Here is a 27,399-nt window from a genome sequence, read left to right on the forward strand (position 1 = left end):
TTACACTCGCGGCAGATGCGGCGGTCTCTGGTAAGAGGAGGCCGTGGAGGTCCTGGGAGCCTGACTTCACAGGACACGAGGCTCAGTGCAGGTGTCCACAGACCACCGTGAAGGTGACAGCTGGGACTGCCAGGGGTCCAGGAGCCCAGTGGGTCCGGAGATGACATGTGGCTGCAAATAAGGAAACTGACAAAGCCATCCAGGCTCCATGGCAACGGCACAGCTTCCGGAAACACGTTTCTTTCTGAATGAGAAGCAGCGGGAGGCAGCAGGGAGGAAGCTGGAGGCGGAGGCCGCCCCACGTGTCTGTCCAGCACCTCCTGGACGGTGGATCTCCGAGCTGGGGGCCTCATCTGAAAGGGCTGGAGTCTTTCACAGTTGGCATGGCAATGAGAAAAGGTAGGGAAAGGCAGTTAACACATTTCAGGACAAGCAGATCAGAGCCAGCCCTGCAGGCGTCCCAGCAGATGAGCAGGCACTTTTGGAATGCGGAATCTGAGTGCAGGCTGCGGGAGATCGCTTGGGATCAGGCCCCCTCAGCCCGCTGTGAAGTCTGAGTGTGTGGGAAGCACGAGCCTGCACCCTCAGCCTGCCGTGAAATTTGAGTTCACGCTTACCACATGCCAGGTTCCGTGTTAGGCTCCAGCTGCCCAAGAGTGATGGGGGAAGCAGCTGCCCTCACGGGACCTGAAGTGTAGCATGAAGGTCAGTTGTGAGCTGGCGTGAACACGGAAACCAGCTTCCAGGAGCATTGAGTGAAGGTTTGGCCTGGGAGCAGCATGCACCGTCCAGGTGCTGCCCGTGGATCTGTGCCTTGTGTCTGCACGCGCCCTTTCTTCTTTGCGGTGACCCCACCGGAGACGCTTTCTCTTCTGTCCATCCACGCTTCTCAAGCATGTATCAGTTTTTCTGGCACGTGGGAACTGCAAAGGCTCAAGTGTCTTGTTGGTTGGTTTCTTCAGAACCGAGACCTGGAAATGCTGGGGAGATTGTCTGACTCTTGCCAGTCCTGGTTCTAACTCACGGGCTGTGTGGAGCTCAAGGCTCCTGGTTGGCTGTGGAGTCCACGCCCAGGGCCTCCCACCTCCACCAGCCACGGCCCTGATGGACCCCTGTTCTGTGCTCCTCGTCCTCCCTGCTCTGGGAGGCGGGGATAGCGGAGCCACGCGTGACGCCAGGAGCTTCCCTGCTGGCCTAGAGTCACAGATGCTTAGAGGTGGGACGGACAGGCCTGTCGCCTGCAGGTGGGAGACCACGGTGGAGACATGGCAAGCAACTGCTCGATGCCTTAACTGACTCCCGCCACCCTTTGCTGTTTCTGGGGATGGTCACTGGTGTTTCTTTGTTCAGGACCCATCAGCACAGCAAGGCTGAAATCCCCTCGTCCCATCCGTGATCACAGCAGGACAGGCACAGCAAGGCTGAAATCCCCTCGTCCCATCCGTGATCACAGCAAGGCTGAAATCCCCTCGTCCCTTCCGTGATCACAGCAGGACAGGCACAGCAAGGCTGAAATCCCCTCGTCCCATCCGTGATCACCGCAGGACAGGCACAAAGGAGGAACGTCCTGGCATCCCATGGCCTTTCAACATTGAGTCCGGGTAAAATGGAAATAACTTGTTGATTGTATCTATACAATACCAGGACTTCTTGGGCGTGACAGAGAAGTGTTATGTCGATTATGTGGAAGAGAATTGTCCAGGAAGACATCTAGGTGACCTTCTATAGTGACAACTCCCATTTCTACAGCTCCTGGTGTCTGCAAAATGCTCTCATCTGACTCATCTCGTACCACACCCACTTTCCCACCCACCTCCCAGCTGTGTGTCATCCTCTCTAATTTAAAGACAAAGTACCCCAAAGTGTGCGGGTCTTCCCTCTGCCGCACATCACGGAGAACCCAGGAACAAGCCCAGAATGTTAGACGGCACGCTCGCAGCTGCAAGCATCTCTCCACCACACGTCACCGAGAACCCAGAGTGTTAGACGGCACGGAGCACAGCTGGAACCGTCTCTACATCTCAGGAACACGCCGGGGGTGGCCGTCGCTTACTGGAGCATTCACCTGCAAGACTCCGCAGGGCCGCCGAGGACCCGGCTCAGTTCCACTGCTGATGACAGCGGCGTTCGTCCGTCTGAGGTCAGGCATCCCTGCGTCACGGCGACAAGCACGGAGGTCCTGGCAGCCCTGGCACTGGCTCTCGCCTGAAGCCCTCACAGAGCCGGCTCTGGAATGCCGCTGTGTACCACACCCTCCAGTTTATCCCGTTCCCAACGCATGTCCAGGAAAGATGAATAAAAAACGTGAGTATCTGTGCAAAAGAGATCACTTAAAGGCATATTTAAATCATGTGCTCTTCTCTTTTATTTTCCTTTATATGTGATCTTTCCCCTGGTCATACAGAAATAGCCGTTTGCTCAGGGAGCTGTGATTGTCAGGGTGGAAATGCAAATGAAAGGAAGAGGCATCATTCCGCCCTGACTGACGGAATGAGATAGCTGAGTTCCCACCAAAACACGTGTAAAAGTCATGGCTGTAAAGAGACAAGTAAGTGGATAAATAAGTACTTGTATGAACACACACACACACACGTGTACATATACATATACGTATGTACTGTCTAAATCCCTTAAACACGCACACACATACACGTGTACATATACGTATGTATTGTCTAAATCCCTCAAACTTTTTTTGACATACCAAGAGCCAGGCCTGGAGGAGTTTTCACGCAGTCCTGGGTGGAAAACTGGGGATGAGATCAAGGAAGTGCCCTGCCCAGAAAGGCCCCTGCCGGAGAAGGACATCTGGAGTGAAAGAAGGTGGGACAAGGAGCTCACAAGCTGGTGTCTTTTCTTTCCTGATGCTCAGGACGGAATCTGAAGGCAGAGCATCCAGGGCAGAGCCTCCGAGCGGCCGTGGGTACCTGGTGGGTGCCCGTCGGCCAAGCCCCAGCCCCGGCTCGGACCTGCAGCCGCCCCAAGTCAGGATTCCTAAGCAAGTCAGGGGGTTCTGGTGGAGACCGCATGCAGCGGCTGAGGAGGCAGTTTGGGGTGTCGAGGATTTGCTCCGGAGGGTCCCCGGCCGGAGGCAGTGGCAGGAGCGCAGTGTGCTCAGCCCCCAACGGTGTCTACCACCCACCAGGAGCCACCAGACTTCAGAGACCAGACCCCGACCTCCACGGCCAGCCACAGACCGTGCCAGGGCCGCCTCTCGCCCACAGCAGGGAAGAAGGAGCTGCAAGAGGTGGAATATTTGCCTCTGGAAGCTGAGTCAGCCTGAAACTCAGAAAACCTGGAAGTCCTCGTAGTAACTTCTGTCTCCTCCAGCTGCTGCCAGTGTGTGAGGAGGGGCCGAGCACAGAAAAGCAAAGAATACATGAGGAAGCCGACCATAAAATTATAAAAACTCGGATTCTTCTTCCTCTCAATGAAGGCTTAACATCTATGTGACGATAGGGAGTTACGCTTATAATCAAGTTATAAACATGAAAAGCAGATACATAGTTGCCTGTATATTATAGAGATGACTACACAGCCATGTAAGTGTAGAGAAAAAATTAAAACAATACACTGAAATATTAGCGATGGTTGAATTATGATGTTTGTATTGTTCAAGGTGATTTCATCTTTTTTTCTATTTTGTCTAGTTTTTATAATATAAAAATAACATTTATTTGAGCCTGCATTTTCTCCTGAAAATCAGTTACATATACATAAAGTTAATCTTGCTTTCCTTCCAGAAGTTGTCTTGCTATTTAGACTAATGATCAGCTATTTCCTCCATCTCAGACAGGGGCATTCACAGAAAAATATTAAGAAATTCAACTGATTACCTTGGTGTTCTGGACAAGTCAGAAAAACCCTTTGGCTATAATAAAATACTTTGTTTTATTCAGTTGTAGGTGATAGTTAGTCTAGAATTCTTTCTTTTTAAAAATATTTTGAATTTTACTGAAAACTCCTAGGAGCACACAGCTAATGTGGAGGGGGTGAGCTACACAAGGATGTAAAATTTAACCAAATCATCTGACTGTGAATTCAAAAACTAAGAACTTACCATGGGTCCCATGAGGAGCCCATCCCACTCCATAGTCTGCATTTTCTAAATAAGAAACTGACAGGTCGGGTAAAGTGATTGCAGTTGTCCTGATCTTGTTGATATTAGAGTTTCAAAGAATCGCTGTTTGGAGAAAGTGAAGGGGGAAAAGCTGGAGTGGATGCAGAGAGGGGTGAGGAGGGCAGAAGCCCAGGACAGAGCAGGGAGCAGGGCAGAGGGGACAGGGAAGAGGGAAGAGGGGAGAGGGGAGAGGGCAGAGGGGAGAGGGCAGAGGGCAGAGGGGAGAGGACAGAGGGCAGGGGGGAGAGGGGAGAGAGCAGAGGACAGAGGGGAGAGGGCAGAGTGGCCACAGTGTGATGACTGAGTTAAGCCAAGCACTTACTAGCGAAAGTGGGAACTTCAGTCCCAGCCCCAACCTGGCTCCTGCTCTCAGGTGAGTGGTGAGCAGTGGGGCACCTGCAGGGATGATTTGCATCCTGCTGATTTGCAGGATGAAGTGCAGGCCACTCAGAACCACCGCAGGACAGAGGACAGGGGTCTGAACCGCACCCCGTGGAAGGGGAGCCGGGGAATGGGGAGGAAGTTGGGCACAGCTTGGAGGACCCGGGGCCTCACTCAAATCTCCTCTCATGAGGTCAGCCATGGGGACGCATGTTCAAATCATTCGTTCTTGTCAAGGTAAAGGTATTGCTGAAGAATTTAAAATAAGAATAAAACTGAAGTTCAGAGAAGGGAACGGGTTCAGCTCTGAGAGCTGCTGTTCCATCCAGTGAGCCCTGTCTGTCGAAATCAGGAGACGTTGCTTCTTTTTCCTGTGACAACTGCACAGAGCAAACACATCCCTCTCTGCCCAACCCTGTGGTCACACCTCCTCTCTGCCCAACCCTGTGGTCACACCTCCTCTCAGGGAAACTGGCTCTCTGGACCAAGAATGGATAAATGGTTTTACGTTTTTTTGTGTTTTTTTTTCATCAAAGAAATGCTTTCTCAGGGGACTGCCTGCCACTTTGGGGATTTGGCCCCAAGGCGGCCTCCTTGGGAGGGCTGGATGATTTCTATTAGCCAGAGAGAAGAAAACAAAGCTATAGAATCCATACACACTTCCTGGAGCTGCTCTTAAACACTGTAATTACCTTTTCCTTCAGAAAGAGCACTTTGTGAGCCTCCGACATCCAGTAACTCAAGTCCTGAGGAGGCAGCAATGCTGCCAGCTGTGGTCATTAGCCGTCTCCCTGTGGGAGGAAAGAGGGGCAGGACTGTAACTCCCCCTGCTCCACCTTCCCTCCAGAGAGGGAGGAGAAATCCCCCACCCCAACCGAGCCCCACACCATGTCCACAGGGCTTGTGAACTGTTACAGGACTTTCTAAACTTATTTGGCCACATTATCTTAAAGAATAAATTCGGATTTCAGTTTTGTACTCAATTCTTTTTCCGTATTTTATTTCAGAACATAAGAGGACAACACAATACAAAAGAGCTATTTAAAAATATGATTTCCTTCTTTATAAAGTGCACCAAGTCCAGCACTTTGGGCTCCTCGCCAGACTCACAGGGCTGGCTGTGTCACAGGGTCACAGGCGGCTGCCACCCCTGCAGGGTGTGACTGGCTTCATCACCAAGCCACCACCCCAAGGATCTGTTGCCGGCATCTGGAAAAAGCCCAGCACGCAGGACGTTTACCCAGAAAGTAGGAAAACCTGGATGGCAATAATTTTCCGTATCAAGTTATACAACTTTCTACTCCCTTTTTAAAAGGACAGACACACTCTGTGCCCAGGTAGAAATCTGCATGGCAGCTTCTTACCAGGCATTATGTGAAAAATGAATTCCTTGACTTTCATCTTCAGTTAAGGCTGTCGGAAGGTAGTTTTAACGGGCACAGAAAATGTAAATTTTATTAGCACAAAAACTGCAGTTAAATTGTCTAAGCGCGCGTGTATGTGTGTGTCAGAAAAAATATTTAAGATAGTTTTTTAAAATAATTCAAGTATTTTGATTACACTCACACAGTCACGTTATTGATTAGACTTGCAATCAATAGTTGATGAATGCTGAACTGTCTTAAGCAACGTTGGCTTAAACCGCAAGACAGCGTCAGGGAGGAGAAAACTAGGAGAAAGACACAAAGCAAAGCCAAGATAAACGCTGCCCTCTTTTTTCTCAAAGAAAACAGCACCAGGGAAAATGGAGCCAATGACAGGTAATGGCCGTTTTCAGAGCCCGTCCTGCCCGTGTGAGGACACAGTGACCGTCCCTGAGCCGCGCCTGCTCTGCCCCAGCTCAGCTCGCCCTTGCAGGCTGCTCTTGGCTTCCCGGGTAAAATAGCAGTAATTCAGTCCCGTCTCTGGCGATGCTCGCTACCGTAATGGATCTTTTCTCTTTTGCTTTATTGCATATTTGACTCTGGGTTTTTCTTATTAACTATGTTCTTATAACTATTTTCTTATAACTCTCAATTATTTTTATAACTATTTTTTCACGTATTTTTTTTCTCTTGCAAAGTGAGGTTTGGAATCTCTCAGCCACATTGCTATGAATGGGTATTTCCCATGTGTATCTATGTGCCGAATCTGGTTTCCAGGGTTATTCATCGGTGCCTTTAAAAGGCATGATTCTGTGTTTTAATCAACGTGCATCTCTCGGAAAAGTGATGTGGTGAGCTGGGAAGTGTGCGAGCTTCTGTCCAGGGCCTTCCATGTAAATCCACCAGCACTCCCTGACCGTGTGGCCACAGTCTATTTGTTCGGCACGTCTCAGGCTGGGTTTCCTCACCTGCAAAAGGAGAGGGCAGTAATACCTACATCACAGGATGAAATATCTCATTCCCGCACATTTATGTTCTGTTTGAATAAACACATGGAACGAGTCTCCTGCGTTTCAGTGCCTGGGGCTCAGGCTGGGTGAGATGGGCAGTCCACGGCCTATGCCAGGGTGCAGGTGCTTTGAGAAGCTTCTGCTTCAGGGATGGCCCTGAGAATCACTGCTTCCCAGGAAAGTGGCCAGCTGAAGGCCACAGGGACACAGAAACGCCAAGCTCCATGGACAGTCATGGATTATTATATCTTAAACTATGTGTTTACATTTCATTCTTTGTAGCGAACTGTCCACAATGTATTCCGAAAGGCTTCTGGCTGGAACACACATGTGGGTAACTGCACGTCAGCGCCACGTTTTCCACATTTCCCCTGGGGCTTGTCTGGTGGTTTGGGTGCTACTTTGCAGTCTCTCGGAGCCTGAGAAGTGCTGCATCTCAAACACCCAACATTTCCACCCAGGCTACAACCCCCAGGCCTCCCCATTTAGGAAGCCACATGTAAGCAGGTGCTCCTGGGGAGCCGTTCACAAAATCCTCTCCTCTGCCAGTTTTTCCACTTTGCTGACTTCCAGGTAATAGTAGTTTTAAAAGGATGTTTTCCCGGAGCTTCTCGGCCCACCCAGTGAGAGGCTGTTATTGTCGGTTTTATTGAATGTGTGTATTTTGATCTCTGTAGGATTTTGCATTCACGGTAGAGGGGAAGGACTGCACAGCAAAATCGTGTGAGCAGGGCTGCAGCTGTGAGGGCCGGCGGAGAGCGCACACGGCTCAGGCCGTTCCCACCTCCGGGCTAACTCTCCACACTTTGCTGCCCATTTGTATTTAATCAGAAATAGGAAAATACCTGCTTTTCTCCATGTTGTTTGGACTTTTTCCTCAGTTCACACGGAATGGTTTCCAGAATAAGGCACATTAACAGAGTATAGACTCCCCAACGTAAAATGGTTTCGCTTAGAGTTTTTGACTTTATGATAACGTGAAAGTGACAGGCATTCGGTAGAAACTGTTCTGTTTTTCACTTTCAGTAAAACATTCCACGAATCACATGAGAACTAACGCTTTAATATCAAGTGGGCTTTGTGGGAGATGATTCTGCCCAACTGTGGGCTGATATGTGTTCTGAGCGTGTTTAAGGTGGGCCAGGCCAGGCTGTGACGCTCCCTAGGAAGGAGGTACTAAAGGCATTTTCTACTCACGACATTTCCAAGGCATATGCTGGGTTTACGGAGACACGGAGACATAACCCCATTATAAGTTTAGTGTCTGTATATTGAGGTCAGTAAATCTTTCATCATCATCTTCCTTGGCAGCACAGAAAATCATAGAACCCTTGGGGATGACAACGAACTGGTCATCCGGAAACTTCAAACAGACCGAGTTCCAATCGCGACCGTTCCTCTGGCCAACCCAGGCAGCAGCAGGGCAGCCTCATGCGGCGGGAAGGGTTGTGACTTCTCCAGCTCTGCCAGCTGCAGCACGCGACCCAGCCAAAGTGCCAGCACCCCAGCACTCAGGGCACCATCTGGAAATGGCAGACCCAAAGATCTACTTTACTTTTAAAATTACACCATCCTAAGAGTGAGTCATCAATCCTGGCAGGCCGTTCACATAATGGAGCTACTGGGTTGCCTCTGTTTCATGCTCTAAGATGTATTCACATTTATTTCCATGCAATTGTTGTTATTTTTATTTATTTATTTTTTATTTTTTAAAAATCATCTCATTTTTTCCAGATTTGTTGCATAAAATTGGCAACGTGATGATTTGATATACGTGTACACTGTGAAATGGTGATCACAATCAAGTTAATGAAGACATTCATAGTCTCACATAGTGACCTTGGTGCGTGTGTGTGTGTGTGTGTGCGTGCGTGTGTGATGAGAGCACTGAATTTCTACCCTCTTAGTGAATTTCAAGTATGCAGTACAACATCACTAACCACAGTCACCCACTGTGCCTGGGATCCCCCGGACTTAGTTACCTGCGTAACTGAATCTTGGTACCTTTGACCAACGTCACCTCATTTCGCCACCCCAGCCCAGCCCCTGGCAACCACCATCTACTCTCTACTTCTATGAGTTTGACTTTATTAGATTCTACATACAAATGTGATCATGTGGATTTGTCTTTCTGTGTCTGGCTTACTTCACTTAACATCATGTCTTCCAGGTTCCTCCATGTTGTTACAAACGGCAGTATTTCCTTCTTTTTAAAGGCTAAATAGTATTTCCTTATATGTACGTATCACAGTATTTCCTTCTTTTTAAAGGCTAAATAATATTTCCTTATGTGGATGTATCACATTTCTTTATCCAGTCTTCCTTTGATGGACATAGGTTGATTACATGTCTTGGCTCGGTAACATGGAGTGAGACATCTCTTCCAAATAGTGATTTTCTTTCCTTTGGATAGACACACAAAAGAGAGACTGTTGGATCATATGGCAGGTCTATTTTTAATGTTTTGAGGGAATTCCATACTGTTTTCCATATGGCTGCACCAATTTACATTCACACCAACAGCATGCAAGGGTTCCCTTTCTACCACTGCCTCCCCTAAAGTTGTTACTTTTTGTCTTTTTGATAGTAGTTCTAACAAGTGTGATGTAATAGTTCATGGTGCTTTTCATTTGCATCTTCCTGATGATCATGATATTGAACATTTTTTCATACATCTATTGGCCATTTGTAGGCCTCTCTTGAGAAATATCTTTCATGTTCTTCACTCATTTTTAAATGGGGTTTCTTGGGTCTTTTTCTTTCTTTTATTTTGAGACAGCGTCTGGCTCTGTTGCCCAGGCTGGAGTGCAGTGGCACAATCTCGGCTCCCTGCAGCCTCTGCTTCCCAGGTTCAAGCAATCCTCCCACCCCAGCCTCCTGAGTAGTTGGGACCACGGGTGCATACCACCACACCAGGCTAATTTTTGTAATTTTTGGAGAGATGGGGTTTTGCCATGTTACCCAAGCTGGTCTTGAACTCGTGAACTCAAGCCATCCACCCACTTCAGCCTCCCAAAGAGCTGGGATTACAAGTGAGCCACCGTGCCGGCCTAGTCCTTTGTTTTCTTGTGATTGACTTGAGTTCCTCATATAGTTTGCATATTAACTCCTTATAAGATGTATGGTTTGCAATTATTTTCTTCCATTCTGTAGATCCATCTCTTCACTCTGTTGATCATTTCCTTTGTGTGGGCAGAAGTTTTTTGGTTTGGTGCAACCCTATTTGTCCATGTTCGCCTTTGTGGCCTTGTGCTTTTAGTGTCATATCATTACCCACACCGATGTCAAGAAGTTTTTTCTCTCTGTTTTCTTCCAGTAGTGTTGCCATTTCAGGTCCTATGTTTATGTTTTTAATCATTTTGAGCTGATTTTTGTGTATGATGTAAGAAGAGGTCCAATTTTGTTCTTTTTCATGTGGGTATTTGGCTTTCCCAACACCATTTATTGAAGAGATTATTCTTTCCCCACTGTGTGTTCTTGATGCCCTTGTGAAAAATCAGTTGGCTGCAGATGGATGTATTTTTTTTGAGGCTCTCCATTCTGTCCCGTTGGTCTGTGAGTCTATTTTTATGCCAATACCATGCTATTTTGGTTACTACAGCTTTGTGGTATACTTTGAAGTCAGGTAGTGTGATGCACCCAGCTTTCTGTTGCTGTTTTTATTTTTGTTTGTTGCTATTTTCTTGCTCAAGATGCCTTTGGCTCTTCAGCATCTTTCGTGGTTTCATATGAATTTTAAAATTACTTTTTTTATTTCCGTGAAGAACACCATTGGTAGTTTGAAAGGAGTTACACTGAATCTGTAGATTGCTTTGGGTAGTATGGACATTTTAACAATATTAATTCTTCCAGTTCATTAACAATGGATATCATTCCATTTATTTGTATCCTCTTCATTTCTTTAATCGGTGTTTTATAGTTTTCAGTGTAGGTATTTTTCATCTCCTTGGTTAAATTTATTCCTATGAGTCTTAATTCTTCATCACTGTTATAAACAGGATTCTGTTTTCTTGATTTCTTCCCCCCACTCCCCATTATCTATTTCTGGTTTCATACCACTGTAATCAGAAAAGATACTTCATATGACTTGACCTTCTTAAATTTGTTAAGACTTGTTTGTGACCTAATATAGGATCTATCCTGGAACATTTTTCTCATGTGCTTGAGAAGAGTGTGTATTCCACTGCTGTTGGATGGAATGTCCAGTACATACCTGTTAGGTCCATTTAGTCTGTAATGTTGTTCAGGATCTCTGTTTGCTTATTGATTTTCTGTCTGGATGATTTATTCATTGTTGAAAGTAGGGTACTAAAGTTCTTTACTATTACCGCATTGCAATTTCTCCCTTCAGTTCTGTTAACATTGACTTTATACATTTAAAGTGCTCTAATGTTGAGTGCATATATATTTGTAACTGTTATATCCTCTCAATGAATTGACCCCATTATCATTATACAATTCCCTTCTTTGTCTCTTGTTACAGTTTACTACTTAAAGTCTGTGAGTATAGTCCCCTTATCTCTTTTGGTTACCATTTGCATGGAGTATCTTTTTCCTTTCCTTCACTTTCGGCCTGTAAGCAGTATAGAGTTGTGTCTTCTTTTAATATCCCTTCAGCCACTCTATGTCTTTCTGCCAGGAGAAGTTAACCATCTACATTTAAAGTAGTTATTGATAGGTAAGGATGCACTATTGCCATTTTGTTTTGGCTATTCTGTATCTCCTTTCTTCCTCACTTGCTGTTTTTCTTTGTGATTTGATCAGTGGTATGCTTGATTCTTTTCTCTTTATCTTTTTTGTTCCTACTATAAACATAACTGTGCTTTTGGAGACTTATGTATGTGAGGAGACTTTTTTCTCTTGCTGCTTTCAATATCCTCTATTTGTCTTTCACTTTTAAGAATTTGGTTGCCATGTGTGTCTATGAAGTTTTTTTGTGTTTAACCTCTTTGGAGCTTCTTTGGGCTTCATGCATCTGGATATTCATTTCTGTCTCTAGATTTGGAAATTTTTCCATCATTATTTCTTTAAATTAGCTTTCTGCCCCCTTTCTCTTTTTCTGCTTCTTCTGGAATTATCACCATGCATATATTGACTTGTTTGATGGTGTCTCTTAGTCCTATAGACTTTCTTCAGTCTTTTGTTGTCGTTGTTCTACTGAGTAATTTCAATTGACCTGTCTTTGATTTCACTGATTCTTCCTTCTGCCTGTTTGAGTCTCCTGTTGAAGCTCTCTATGGAATTTTCCAGCTCAGTCATTTTGTTCTTCAGCTCCAGAATTTCTATTTGGTTATTTTTAATGATTTATATCTATTTTCTAACTTCTCATTTTGCTTGTGTATTTCCTGATTTCATTCAGTTGTCTATCTGTGTCCTCTTGTCACTCATTGAGATTCGTTAAGATGATTGTTTTGAATTATTTGCCAGGCAGTTCATGTATCTCCATTTCTTTAGAGTTGTTGGGCCTAGAGCTTGGGGCTTCAGGGGCTAGTCTGGCCCTGAAATTTTTGGAGGTGGACCTGGTCCTGGGGCCCATGGCAAAGTCAGATGGCTGGTGCATCCCCCCACCAACCCCCTGGCTACAGAGGATATAAATCTCTGTGCTGTGCTGTGCAGGTTTGGTGGAGGAATGACATGGGTAACATGAAACTGTCTTTCCTACCTTCTTAAATACATTTTTGCTTCTTTATTCCACAAGGTACTTTAGTGTCTCACACTAGCCCTTATGAAGGTATTTTCATGTGTGGATCATTATCCAAATTGATGTTTCTGTGAGGGGAAGAGCACTGGAAACTCCCATTCCACCATCTTGCTAACATCACTTCTTCTATACAGCTGTTTTTAAACCCTGCATTTTTATAACTCACTGGAATTTATTCTATAACCTACATTTACAACACCTACTTCATAAAATTTCTACATTGTTCTTTATGTTCTGACAAGAATCTTCCTGTTTAGAGAGATTCAAAAAATGTACATTCGTGGTTTCAACAATGACAGGGAGTACCTACCTCCCAGTTATATCTACCTGCCACAAAAATCTGATATTTCCTCCATAACAGTAGAAGAGTGGGACCAGAGTTGCTATTTTTCAGAATCTTTTCTAATTCTTTATAATTTTAGTGTATATGTTAAGAGTATAATATTTAAAAGAAAATCAAATATCAATTGGTAAATTTATATCTACATCAGAAATATCCATTTTGTAAGAGTATATATGTCTGAAAATACATTTTAAAAGACAGCAACAGGCCAAACAAAAACAGATCAAATTTTTTGAGCTAAAAGTGATTTTTAAGAAACAAGTGACAAGCAGATTGAAGATGATGGTAAAGTTCACAATTATAATCTTTATTCTTCCAACAGAATTATGCACATTTGGTTTTTAAGAGAAAAAAAGGAAATATTACAGAAGTTCTTCATTTTATCTGAGCCAAAAACAGACTTATCTTCATAATAACGATTAAATTTCATTAATCTGGTGTTGTTCCACTATATAAGTGCATTTCAAAAATGAATTTTAAAATAATCATCATCATCATAATTTAAAAACCCAAGCTTTCACTTTATTTTTAGTTGTCTAAACTTAGCCTGATCCCTCTGGCTGGTTTTCGTAAGCTTGAAAACAAGCCAGTCTCTTTAGAAAAAGAATTTTTTTTTCCTTAGGGAGTTTATGTCTCAGGAGATTGGTAACAGGATATGCAGACTCTTTAGCATATTACACGTAAGCCCTGAGCATACCCTGGTTTGAAGCTTTAGATAAATGTACCGTAAATTGAGTGCTGGACGCGAGCTGGGTGTGGTTTGATCTGTGATGCTCAGCTCGGTCGCGATCATGTATTCAGCTGTAAGTCAAGGTTTGTCAAATGGAGGAATGAAAAAACTACTTAATGCGTTCATCGTCTGAGAAAGTGTCTAGCAGCTGCTCTGTACACAGGTAACAAGTTTGCGTGACAGAGACTGATAACTGAGGGCACCGGAGCCATCAGCACAGAAGGTCCTTGGCCTGGCCGCCCCGTTTCAACTTCCAGGGCCCGAGGCCACAACATAGCAGGAAAGGGAAGGCCACGTGGGGAACGTCTCCTCCGTGATGTGCCAACAACACCAAACATGCCCTGAATTGCCACTGTCCTCAGACCCACAGGAAACAATAATGCATTGTTACTAGGAATAATATCAAAGAGGGAGAACAGGGAGGGAATTTGCTAAAGAAAAACAAAAAAAATCTCAGTGTGCCAAGATTTTAGGGCATGTAACAAATTGGAGAGATTCCCATAGATTTACCTAAAAATAATTTGGCCCAATAAAATTTGCTTGGTCTGAGAAAATTACAAAACCCCTCTCACTTAATGAAATCCCAGCCAACACAGCACTAATAAATCTAACCTCATCTTTCAAAACTGTGTTTTTGGACAAGAGAACTTCATAATATTGGAAAGAATCCACAGTAAACTGATTCTTCTGAAGGCTTTAGTGCATGTGTGATATTTTACCATGTGAAAAACACACAGTTTGGTGTGTTAGGGTTTTGTACTTAAATCAAAGCTCAAAAGATGTTGACTAGGATACTGGTGTGAAAAATATTAATTAATGCTCAGAGAGAATAAATGCCAGGTAGGCTGTTATTCTCAAAAAATCTCAGAATCAGCTTATTAATTCAATATAAACATGGTGTCTTCAGTCTTTATATAGCGACTCTTTGTTTTCCAGATGTCTTTGTGCTTATGAACTGCATTTGACACACATCTGTAAGAGATCCATTAAGCAAACAACACTAAGGGAGCCAGCTGAGGCTGGGGATTGGTGGTCAACCAAAGGAACTTTCAGAAGAAAACACCTTTATACTCTTTGCTCCAAGGCTTATGATGAAAGCAAATATCTGAATCAGAATCCACGTCTCTAAGGAGAAAACTCTTCACGTAAGACTCGGCAGGGTGCTATGGAAAGCAGTGATTTTCTAGGGAGCAGCTGGTCTTTAGCCACGTGTGACAGAAGGAACACGGAACTCGGAATTCGGGCACCTGGTTCAGGATGGGGTATGGAAGACACAGTGGATGTTGAAGGAGGAAGCGAGGCCCTGAGTATTTCCTAGAGGAAGATGAAACCTTGTTTCAGGTTGGCTGGTGTGGGAGGTGTGGAAGCCACAGAGGGCTGCTGAAGAAGGCAGACGCCCTTAGAAATGTAGGTGAGTCAAGGATGCAGCTTAAGTGTGTAACCCGCTTGGGGTGTGTGTTCATGGAAATGTGCTCGGACAACGTGTGACAAAAAGACGCCATTAGGATGCGATACGGTCAGTATTCCACCTCACTCAGCATCACAAAAAAATTTCAATTCGCTGATTTCTTTATGCTCCTGCAAGGTGATTTCTCTGTCCTGCTTTTTATTGGTTTTGTCCCCGTGGCATGTCCTCCAGCCAGTGGTAGCTTTCTAACATAGTGTTCACCTTGCACCACCATTCTGGGCATTATGAAAAACTCAGGCCATGGGTTGCAGATGAGGTATCTTCCTTTTGTTTATCTTGAGACTGGTCTGTATCTGGGTCACTGTCCATGTAACTGCCTTGTATACTACACCTAACTGCTGCAGTTCGCAGAGCAGTTGAAGAAGCTTCCTCAGAGCACACAGCACACAATGGCCATCCACTCTGCCCTGCAGAACGTGTAGGAATATGGTAAACAGGAACGCTGTCATCTCGTGGGTCAGAGTGGCTTTGGATAACCATAACTTCAATCCTAATACTGCCATCAAGTTCATTTGTGATTTTGGAGCAGTTGTTTATATTACTGGTCAGGCTGGGTGCAGTGGCTCATGCCTGTGATCTCAGCAATTTGTTTGAGAGGCTGAGGTGGGAGAATTGCTTATGCCCAGGAGTTCAAGACCAACCTAGGTAACACAGGAAGAACCATCTCTATAAAAAATTAAAAATTAGCCAGGCATGTTAGTGTATGCCTATAGTCTCAGCTGCTCGTGAGGCTGAAGTGGGAGAATTGCTTAAACCTGGGATTAAGAAGTTGAGGCTGCAGTGAGCCATGATTGTGCCATTGCACTCTAGCCTGGGCAACAGAGTAAGATCCTGTGTCCAAAAACAAGACTATTTGCCACTTGTTTGTCAAAAAAGCAAACAATGAACATCAGTTGAGCCAAATACTGATTTCTAAGCTAAAAGAAAGTAGACTTACTCTTTGTTATTTGATACAGAAATTTAAAAGTACTAAAAAGATGTTAACAGGACACCTACCTGAGTCCAGGCTGGCCAAGGACCTTAGACGATATCAGTTACCTTTGCAGACAGCATTGCCTGCTTGCGTGGGAGTCACCCACTTGGACATTCCAAATTCACCTCAAACTCAGTGATCTCTGATCAAGTGCAGCACCTTCACCTGGCTCCTGATGACCCCTGACCTTCTGTGAACTCCCTGCTTCTGTGATGTCACCATCCCCCATCCAGTTACACAGACCATGTCCTCTGCCTTTGTCCTCATGGTCCATTTTCCACCTAAATATCTCTTAATGCCACTCCTTTCTCCATACCTGCTCATCCCAGCCATCATCTCATGCTTGTATTGGACCAGGTTTAACTCTCAACATTCCTCTGAAATAAAGACAGTTCAGCTAGAGTTGCTAGTGTGGGCCTTGGGGTGAATTCTCAGTACAGCTCTTTGATTTAGTCAATAGTCTTTCTAGTGCCTCAGGAAAATTAGAATAATGAACAAAGTTAACACGGCAGGAGGGGGCATGTCAGGAAGACTGAGTTTGTCAAAGGTCCTGATGGCTTTGCCAGACATTTGTACAATGCTCCTCTGGTCACTACAGGGACCTGCTGACAAAGCACATGAGCCATTTGTCAGAAATCACTCAACTTCATGACGCACACGCACAAGTGAATACCATCCAGCAGCTCCATCTAAATGCTGTCCGTGTCCTGACATCTGGTAAGTCACTCTTCCAATGTGTAAACAACCTCCCTGAGCAGTAAATTTACCCCTCACTTTTTAAAAGTTAGGTAAGATCTCTCCTGTAGGGAGAAGCTTTGTTACCAAATAGCATGCCAGCACACTACTTCTTAAGAAAGTTCAAGGAAATCAACAATCTGACCAAATATTATACAATGGTAAATACCTGGGGACCCCCAGCCCTCACTCTCAGAATCCCCTCAGACTCCATCCAACCTTCTTTCTCTTCCTTAGTTATCCAAATCGTTCAGTGAAAAGAATCAGTGTGAAGAAGGTAAGTGAGACATCCCAGTCACAAACCCACGAAGTGGCAAAGCCAGGTTTCCAGTCCAAGTCCACACAATGCCGAAGTCATGCTCCATGCCCTGTTTCATACCTTTGAATTGGTCTGAAAATAACCTGTATTAATCATTAAGGAGAAGAGTCTAACCTGAACCCAGGTAGTCATCACAGCTGGTGGCATTTTTCAGAGGTAATACTTGTAGCATAAACTGTAGCATGCGTATGAAATCACAAGGAATACAGCATCTCAGGGTCCCAGGATGAGAACGCATCAGTAAAACCTCCTTAGGAGCTACACTCCACCTGTGCTTATACATTGCAGTCCCCCGACAGCTTCTCCTCAAGCACACGCAGAACACTCTCCAGGACACAGCATGTTCGGCCACGGAATGAGTTCTAACAAACTTAACAAGACTGAAATCATAACAATCACCTTTTACAAACACAATGATATTAAATTAGAAATCAATAGCAGGAGGAAAGCTGGAAAATTCAAAAATATGGGAAATTAAACAACGCATTCTTGAACAACCAAAGGGCCAAAGAAACTTTTTTTAAATATTTAATATCATGAAACAGGCAAAAGTGTTTTCATCCTCCCCAAAACTTTTATGCAGCACAAGCAGTTCTGAGAAGGAAGTTTTTAGTGATGAATGCCTACATTAAAAAAAAAAAACAAAAAAAAACAAAACTCAAATGAACAAATTGGATAAAACAAATTGGATAACCTAGAAGAAATGTGTAAGTTTCCAGAAACTTACAACCTACCAAAACTGAATCATGAAGAAAGAAATCTGAACAGACCAATAACAAATGAGAGAACCAATAATCAAAAATCTCCCATCAAAGTAAAGCCCATGATCAGATGGCTTCAGGATCGAATTCTAACAAATATTCAAAGAAAAATTAGTGCCAACATTTAAATTATTCCAAAACCTGAAGCTAGAGGAAATACTTCCAAATTCATTTTATGATCCCAGCATCACCCTGATACCAAAGCCAGACAAAGACACCACAAGAAAATGATAGTTCAATTATCTCCAAGGAACATAGATATAAAACTCATCATAAAATACTAGGCAAAGGAATTCAACAACAAATTAGAAAGATTACACATCATGACCTTGTGGGATTATCCAGCAGATACAGGATTGACTGTACTAAAATCAATGTGATACCCCCCTTTAATAGACTAAAAAATAAAAAACTCCCTCTTATCTCAATAAATACAGAAAAAATATTTGATGAAGTTCAGCTCCCTTTTATGATGAAAACTCAGCAAAGCAGGTTTAGAAGGAAATTTCCTCAACATAATCAAGACCATTTATGAAGACTGTGGCTAACAGCATAGTCAATGGGTGAAAATTGAAAGATTTCTCTCTAAAATCCAAAAGAAGGTAAGGATGCCCACACTTGTCACTTATTTTCAACATAGTCCTGGAATTACTAGCATGAGCAATCAGATGAGAAAAAGGAATAAAAGACATCCAAATCAGAAAGGTGAAATTAAAAACATCCCTATTGTGGATGAAATGATCTGGTATGTAGAAAACCTAAAGATTACAGACACACACACACACACACACACACACAATTAGAAGTAATAAATGAATTCAGTGAAGTTGCTGAATACAAAATCAACATCCAAAAATCAGTTTTATTTTTATTACATGAATATTGACCTATCCAAAAGAGAAATCAAGGAAATAATTCCATTTATGATAGTGTCAGAAAGAATGAAATATGAATAAATTAAACAAGGAGCTGAAAGATATGTACCCTAAGTGTAAATTAGTTCAACCATTGTGGAAGACAGTGTGGCAATTCCTCAAAGATCTAGAACCAGAAATACCATTTGACCCATTACTGGGTATATACCCAAAGGATTATAAATCATTCTACTATAAACACACTTGCACAAGTATGATTTTTGCAGCACTGTTCACAATAGCAAACACTTGGAACCAACCCAAATGCCCATCAGTGATAGACTAGATAAAGAAAATGTGGCCCATATACACCATGGAATACTATGCAACCATAAAAAGGGATGACTTCATGTCCTTTGCAGGGACATGGATGAAGCTGGAAACCATCATTCTCAGCAAACTATCACAAGGACAGAAAACCAAACACCACATGTTCTCACTCATGTGTGGGAGTTGAACAATGAGAACACATGGACACAGGGAGGGAAACATCACACACTGGGCCTGTTTGGGGGGTGGGGGTCAAGGGGAGGAAGAGTATTAGGACAAATATCTAATGCATGAGGGGCTTAAAAACTAGATGACAGTTTCATAGATGCAGAAAACCACCATGGCACATGTATGCCTATGTAATAAACCTGCATGTTCTGCACATGTATCCCAGACCTTAAAGTGAAATAAAATTTAAAAAAGAAAGATATGTACCCTAAAAACTATAAAACATTAGTAAAATGGAAAGACATTGAAGAAGACACAAATAAATGGGAAGGTATTTTATGTTCATAGATCAAAAGAATTGACATTGTTAAAATGTTCTTAATCCCAGAATTTTGGGAGGCTGAGGCAGGTGGATCATGAGGTCAGGAGATGGAGACCATCCTGGCTAACACAGTGAAACCCTGTTTCTACTAAAAATACAAAAAATTAGCCAGGCATGGTGGCGGATGCCTGTAGTCCCAGCTACTCAGGAGGCTGAGGCAGGAGAATGGGGAGAACCTGGGAGGTGGAGCTTGCAGTGAGCTGAGATTGCACCACTGCACTCCAGCCTGCGTGACAGTAAGACTCTGTCTCAAAAAAAAAAAAAAAAAAGTCATAATACACAAAGTGATAAATAGATTCAATGCCATGCCTATAAAAATTTCAATGGCATTTTCCACAGATATAAAAAAGGCCTAAAATTCATATGGAACCATAAAAGACCACAAATAACCAAACCAAGAAAGAAAAATAAAGTTGGAGGCATCACACTTTCTGATTTCAAATTATGTTAGAAAGCTAAAGTAATGTAAACAGCATGGCACTGGCATAAAAACAGACACACATGTCAGTGGAACAGAAAAGAGAGCCCAGAAATAAACCTTGGTCAACTAATTTTCAACAAGGGCACCAAGAAGACCCAATAGGGAAAGGATCGTCTTGTCAATAAATTGTGCTGGGAAAACTGAATATCCACATGCAAAACAATGAAATTAGATATTTATCTTGCACATACATGAAAACACACTCAGAATGGATTAAAGACCTGAAACTGAAAGACTCTAGAAAAACAACTGGTTTTGCTCCTTGACATCGGACTTGGCAATTATTTGTTGCACAGGCAACAAAAACACAAATAAACAAGTGGGAAGACATCAAACTAAATAGTTCCACACAATAAAGAAAACAATTTTAAAAAGGCAGCCTACAGATTAGGAAAAAATATTTGGAAACCATATATCTGATACAGGTTTAATATCCAAAAAATATAAGAAACTTACACAACTAAATAACAACAATGACAACAAAAACCCATGATCAAACTTGACCCCCAGTGTGGTGGTATTGGGAGGTGGGGCCTTTGAGAAAGTGATTAATGCCCTCATAAAAGAGGCTTCAGAGAGAGTCCGTACTCTTCCTGCCCTCTGGCCCTCTGGCCCTCCCTCCATGTGAGGACACAGCCTCCGTCCCCCGCAAAAGCAGCAGCAGCAGCAAGGAACCATCTTGAGTGGAACCCCCAGGGTCTCACCAGACCCCGGTCCTGCCGGTGCCTTGATTGTGCACCTCCAGCCTCCAGAGCAGAGAGTTAAATTGCTGTTCCTTATAAATGACCCCATCTGAGGTATTTTATTATAGCAACACAAACAAGCCAAGGCAGCTAGAAAGGAAACGGGCGAGACCACAGGAGGAGGTGCTCATGCAAGACCCTCTATGTGAGGGCACACAGGCTTGGCGGGAAGAGCTAAGGAGGGCGTCTCACGTCAGCTGAGAATATTCCTCACCAGCCACTGAAAATGTGGGGCTCTCGCTGGCAAGAGGCCGAGCACGGCTGTTTCTCCAGCTGTCAAGAAGTATCATATGAGTTATATGAACATGTATTAGGTTGAACCAGATGAAATTGCTGTTTGACCATTTTTGATGCCAAAAATATGGATTTGATAATATTCAACTTCGTGTGTCTTCTTGACATTTTAGTATTTTTGTTGTTAAATAAAATTATTATATTTGTTCATACTTCATATTGTTTATATTATTACTAAATATTTATTTTTCAAATCATAGTTATTTTTCATTTTTGAAATTTATTTTTATTTTAAAAATAACTTACTTCCTTGTATATATAGTAGTTTTGTAAATGTCATACTTTATTCCTTCAACCAGGCTGGAGTGCAGTGGCATGATCACAGCTCACTGCAGCCTCGACCTCTCAGGCTCAAGGGATCCTCCCACCTCAGCCTCCTGAGAAACTGGGACAGGCATGTGCTACCATACCCTGCTAATTTTCGTATTTTTGGTAGAGACAAGGTCTCACCATGTCACCCAGGCTGGTTTCAAACTCCTGAACTCAAGCAATCCTCCTGCCTGGGCCTCCCAAAGCGCTGGGATTACAGGTGTGAGCCGCCACACCTGACCTCTGCCCCCACCCCTCACATCAGCGGCCCTGGCTCAGCCTCTGCTGTTATTGGGATGCACAGAGTGGGTACCCCTGGGACCCCCACTGGTGATGAAAGCCAAGGTCCTCCAGCCTGGGCTTCTGCCCTGAACTCTTGACCTCAGCACGCGTTTGTCCACCTCGCCTCTGCTCTGGAATATCCAGTCACCTAAACGCTGTCCTGGCCGCACCTCGCCCCAGCCTGCAGCCCTCCCATCTGGCTCAAGGCAGCTCCCGTCTTCCAGGTGCTCTGGCCAAGCACTGGAGCGTCCTTCCTTCCTGTCTCTCTGCCCCCCAAATCCAATCTGACCGGAAATACTGTTGCTCTGCTTTCAGAACATTTCTGGGAGCCGGGACACTGCTCACCCGGTTCATGGCAGCAGCACCCAAAGGCTCTTCCTCTTCTGCCCTCAGGCTGAACGCAGCAGCACAAACCCACTGGGAGGCGCAGCCAGTGCCTCGTGCAACGTCCTCAGGGCTTGCTGGGGTGGGACGGCGCTTCCAATTTACTCAAAATACCGATTACGTCCTTTCCCTAACTTCCCCTATCTGGTGATTCTTGTAACTCTCAATTCCTCGAACACGAGCGTGCCTGGAGCACCAGTGCTGGAGACTGAGGTGCTGACACTTCCCTAGAGGGGAGGCAATGCGGAATTGAACATGCCTTCTTTCCCGACACACGGAAATAAATGTGCAAGAAAACAAAAAGACTCACAGAGAGCTGCCAAGGCCTAGAGACGTGCCCCATGTGGCATTAGCCCAGGTGGGCCCCGTACCCTCCCTCCCTGGCCTGGGCTTCCTCATCGGCAACGTGAGCGGCTTGGGCTGGGATTAGGTCATCGCAGGTCTCTGTTCTAGGCCGGCCGTGTGGGACTTATCAGGCTTCCAAATCTGTTCTAGGCTCATCGGAGTTTCTCAAATGCCAGGCAGAGAATAAGATGACGCTGGAGACCCTGCTGGTGGTGAAATTACCTGTGTTTCCTTCTCTCTGTAAACTGTGGACTCTCAGTTTCTGTTTGTGGCTTGTCTCTATAATTAATTAAGATTGCACTGCATTGATCAGGGCTCGAACGATGTTTGCAACGAAGTCTGATGTACTGACGGAGCTAATCGACCTCACGTAGCATTGATTTCACACCCCGTTCTCAGGGCTTGTATTCATCCACTGATAGGCAGTGTCTGGGCACTGGGCCCATAGCTGAGGGTGTGACCTGATGGAAACATTTGGCCTCTCACCTCAGGGTCGCCTTATCCAGGAGGCAACATGGGCATCGTCACCCCCAGAACCATGAGCACTTCAAAGCTAAAAAACGGCTTCAAAACCAGAAACATAAGCTACAAACTTAAAATTAACACCTGATTTATTAGTCAAAAAAGTTACTTTTTTCATCTTGGCCACATGATTGCAACTAACGTATTTCTTCATCAGTTGTATTTATCATGTGATGCTACTGCATTTGATGTTCAATCTGCTGTGAGGTTTGGTGTTCGAGGCCTGGGAAAGCCTCACAGAGGTCCTCCTCCAGCCATCTCCCCACCCATCTCTACACTCTAAGTCAGGTTCCCTCATCAGCCGGGAGACCAGCTGTTCAAATCCATGCACTTTCTGCAGCCCCATGATGTATTTGCACATCAGTTTGGAGGCAAGTAAGTTGCTGACTTAAGGTTCTGACATTTTCTTGCTCTTAATCTTATTGTTCAGGTTAAAACTCTGCCCCAATAACTTAGTTTCTAAATTGAGTAAAAAGCACATCAGCCTCCCTGTCTAATCCTAAATGCTCTGGACGTTCCATGCTTGAAAATTAGGTCGTCGGTTTTCAAAATGTGGATAGGAGACAGAGGCAGCATGATATAAAGATAGAAAATGGTTAACAATTCAATCGTTATGCACGTTTATCTCTACTACACAATCATTACAGACGTTCATCTCTTCATTTCCTTAAAGGGAAAAAGTGGAATCACTAAATAGAATTACCAGCTTAGGCAAGTTAGGCATTGATTTGTCAAACCACTCTCTAGATTAATAATAAACTTCAAGTTTCTAGGATGCTGGACTCTAAGATCAATACCTTGTACCTTTAAAATACATCTTCCATCACTTTCGCTCACATTAAAAGGCATTGTTTTCTGGTTTTAGTCCAACAGAAGTCATTGTTTTAGAAGGCTGAAATAGTCTTTCTCAGTAGATACTAAAATTGCTTTGCGGAGAAGGAATCACTCATCTCAGGCCTTCATTTCACAAGCCCTTGTCCTCAGTTCCTCACAGCATAAAATCCGAATGGTTTGCACTAAATCCCCCAGGGCCTGGCACCATGCCGAGTAGAGCTCAGTAACCTATTAAACAGCCAAGTCAGTAAAATAGAACAGGTTATGAATGAGCAGACTACGATGTCTGAAGATGGAGACAGAAAGTGTAAAAGGAAACCTTCTGCGTGAACCTTTAAATTCCGCGTCAACCTTTATCTTCCGCGTGTCCCTTTATCTTCTGCGTGAACCTTTATCTTCTGTGTGAACCTTTGTTTCTACCGTGGCAGGCACCTGCCTCTCTCTTGGCCTCTGGTTCTACCCCACTCTCATAACTGTACTCAATTTTCTCTTTAATATATTGAACAGTTTGTGTTAGGACAGTCCAAAGTTGATGCCAAGGGGCAAATTTTCTAAAGCTTTGGATGTTTTCTGTATATACATTAAGATAAAATACAGAAGAGGAATACAGGAAAGAATTGCCAAAATGTCTATCATATAATATTGTAACGTTTAAAACACATGCTTTATGTATAGTGCAATGTTGAAAATACCTTCAGAAGTATTGATAGTATTTGTGAGAAAGCCCTCATTTTTACTGTATAGATATTACATAATATTTACCATTGTAACCATTTTTAGGTGTGCAGTTCACCAGCATTAAGTTCATTCACGTTGCTGTGCAATCAGCCCCACCATCCACGCCCAGGGCATTTTCATCTTCCCAAAGTACAACTCTGTGTCTGTTAAACCATCACACCCCTCCCCCACAACCCCTGGCAGCCTTCGTTCTACTTTCTGTCTCTGTGAATTTGACTCCTCTAGGGAACTTCACACAGAATCACACGTTATCCTAGCTTATTACACACAATGTATTGTCTTCAAGATTCATCCATGTTGAAGCACGTATCAGAGCTTCGTTTTCTAAAGGCTGAATGATATCCCCTTGTGTGTATACACCACGTTGTGTTTATCCGTTCATTCGTTTTTGGGCATTTAGGTGGTTTCCACCCTTTGAATATCATGCAAAACAGTGTTTTGAACACCGGTGTACACACATCTGTTCAAGTTCCTGCTTCCAATTATTTTCAGTATATAACCAGAAGCAGCATTACCGTATCATGTGGGGAGTCTATGTTTAGTTTTCTGAGGAGCCCCGATACTGTTTTCTGCAGTGGTTGCACCATTTCACATTCTCATCAGTGTGAAAGGGTTCCAATTCCTCCACATCCTGGTCACACTTGCTATTTTCTGTTTGCTTGGTAAGAGCCACCCTAATAGGTATGAGGTGGTATCCTCATGGCGGTTGTGATCTGAATTTCCTTTGGTTACTGATGTTAAGCATCTTTTCATGTGCAATAAAGTTATTGGCCATCCATGTGTCTTATTGGAGAAATGTCCACTCAACTCCTTTGCCCATAGTTTAATTAGGCTGGTCGTTTTCTGTACTTGTTGTGCTGTAGGAGTCCTTTATATATTTCAGAAATTAATTCCTTATCAGATTTATAATTTGCCAATATTTTTTCCAATTATATGGATTGCCTATCCACTATGTTGATAATTTCCTTTGATGCACAAAAGTTTTCAATTTTAATAAAGTCCAGTTAATCTATTTTTTCTTTTGTTACCTGTACTTTTGATGTCATACCCAAGAAACTACTGCTAAATTAATATCATGAAGCCTTTCTCTATGTTTTAAGAATTTTAGACATATACTCTTATATTTAGGCCTTTGATCCATTTTGAATTACGTTTTTGTATGTGGTGTGAGGTAAGGCTCCAACTTCATTCTTCTGCATGTGGATATCAAGTTTTCCCAACACCACTGATTGAGAAGACTGTCCAGAAAGTTCTCATTTAAAAAAATAATATTCAAAGGATGCATTGTCACCAGTTTTTAAATGCTAATTTTTATATTAAAATACAAAAATATTTATCACTTTTCTGCACTTACCCTATGTCAGGCACTACAGCAGACACTTTGTACCCATAATCCCTAAGGTTCCCAGAAGCCTTGGAAGTTTATTCTTTTAACAAATATCTGTTCAGTGTCAATTTATTTACCAGTTACTTTTATGAGTGCTGGATTTAGCACTGATTAAAAAGCAAATGAAAATTCCTGGTTTCTTGAAGATTAATTCTAGCTGGGGACACAATAAAGAAAGAAAATGTAGAGAATCACAGCTAATTAGTCCTGGGAAAATAAACGAAGGAAAGGTGATAGGAGTGTGGGGCAGTGGGGGCTGCAGTTTAAAACACAAGCCCTGGGGCTCGCAGCAGAGGCTTCTGAGTGTGGACCTGAAGCTGGGAGAAAGCTAGCAGGGAAAGTGGGAAGGTCACGGCATCCACAGCCTGGAGAGCAGCTTCAGGGAGGGCACAGGCCAGGTCAGCTGCAGCAGGGGAGGTCAAAGACAAGGTCAAGGAGTTAGTGGGGTTGGGGAGAGTTCAGACCTACAGGGCCCGGGAGCTGATTCGAAAGACCTCGAGAGATAGGGGTTGTCATTCTCATCATTCTCCAGCACCCCACTTTATGCACCCCACGCAGCTTTGACAGCTTTGGTGTCATGCCAGGATGCCACAGGGAGCAAATTCTGCAGGTGGACCAGGGCCCAGGTCAGCCTCACTCCACAGCCTGCACTTCTTTCCACTGGGCCCTACTAACCAGCCCCAGCTGAGAGGGACACAGTGACTTTTAGGATGCTGATTAAATCACAGTGTGTTCACTGATTGCAGAGTGAAAGAGTAGCTTCTATTTTTTGTCACCCAATACAAGGAATGTCATGCCTTCTGCCTGGAGTGCCCCTCTGGCCCCCTCTTGCTAACTAATTTGTATTCATGTTTCAAGTGACACTTTTTCCAAGCACTGTCCTTGACCACTGGATCTAAATCAGCGCTGCCAATCACGCCTGCCTGTTTACTAGAGCCCTTGATATAAATTTCAATTACATCTCGATCTCTGGCTTTATTTGAGTAACACATTCCACCAACACTGGGTTGGGAATCCCTAAGACCAGAGCCTGTGACTTGCTCCCAGGGTCTCCAGTGCCACCGCTGCTCCAGGTTCACCATGGATGCTGGGAAAGGCAGAGCTCAATGACGTGTACAGGAACATACAATGCCAGAGACAAGCCACGTCGTCGAGCCCTGTTAAAATACTGATACCTGGTGTCAATTTGGATCATAATGTTCACACAGCAGATTTATTCCATGCCGTTGCCATGTGCCACTCAGCCCGAAAAATGCTTCCTTTCATCTTGAATCTTGGCCCCAGCAAACACGACACTCCCTTAATGCCCCTGAGCAGGACATCAGGGAAACGGTTCGCGTAAAACCCAGGAATCCTTACGATAATGAGCTGTGTTACAAATCCTACTGCATCCTGACACGAAATTCTATTTTCTCAACAACCACATCTTTGATGTGTGTCT

General features: G+C 43.8%; 1 long non-coding RNA gene across 2 annotated transcripts in view; it reads right to left on the minus strand.

Annotated features, from left to right (window-relative positions):
• Window positions 1–1,455: 1,455 nt before the first annotated feature.
• LOC144333633 (uncharacterized) overlaps window positions 1,456–27,399 on the minus strand; it is a 62,864-nt gene continuing 36,920 nt past the window's right edge. Inside the window, exons 3-4 of one of the 2 annotated variants that reach the window (XR_013402559.1) lie at window positions 2,705–5,292; window positions 1,456–2,534 (exon numbers count right to left, since the gene is read on the minus strand). This is a non-coding gene — a long non-coding RNA (uncharacterized LOC144333633). Of the gene's footprint in view, window positions 5,293–27,399 lie in introns of both variants that reach the window. The other variant, XR_013402558.1, reaches the window with a different exon arrangement.

This window comes from Macaca mulatta, chromosome 13, assembly GCF_049350105.2.
Source record: "Macaca mulatta isolate MMU2019108-1 chromosome 13, T2T-MMU8v2.0, whole genome shotgun sequence".
In the NCBI taxonomy this organism is placed as follows: domain Eukaryota; kingdom Metazoa; phylum Chordata; class Mammalia; order Primates; family Cercopithecidae; genus Macaca; species Macaca mulatta.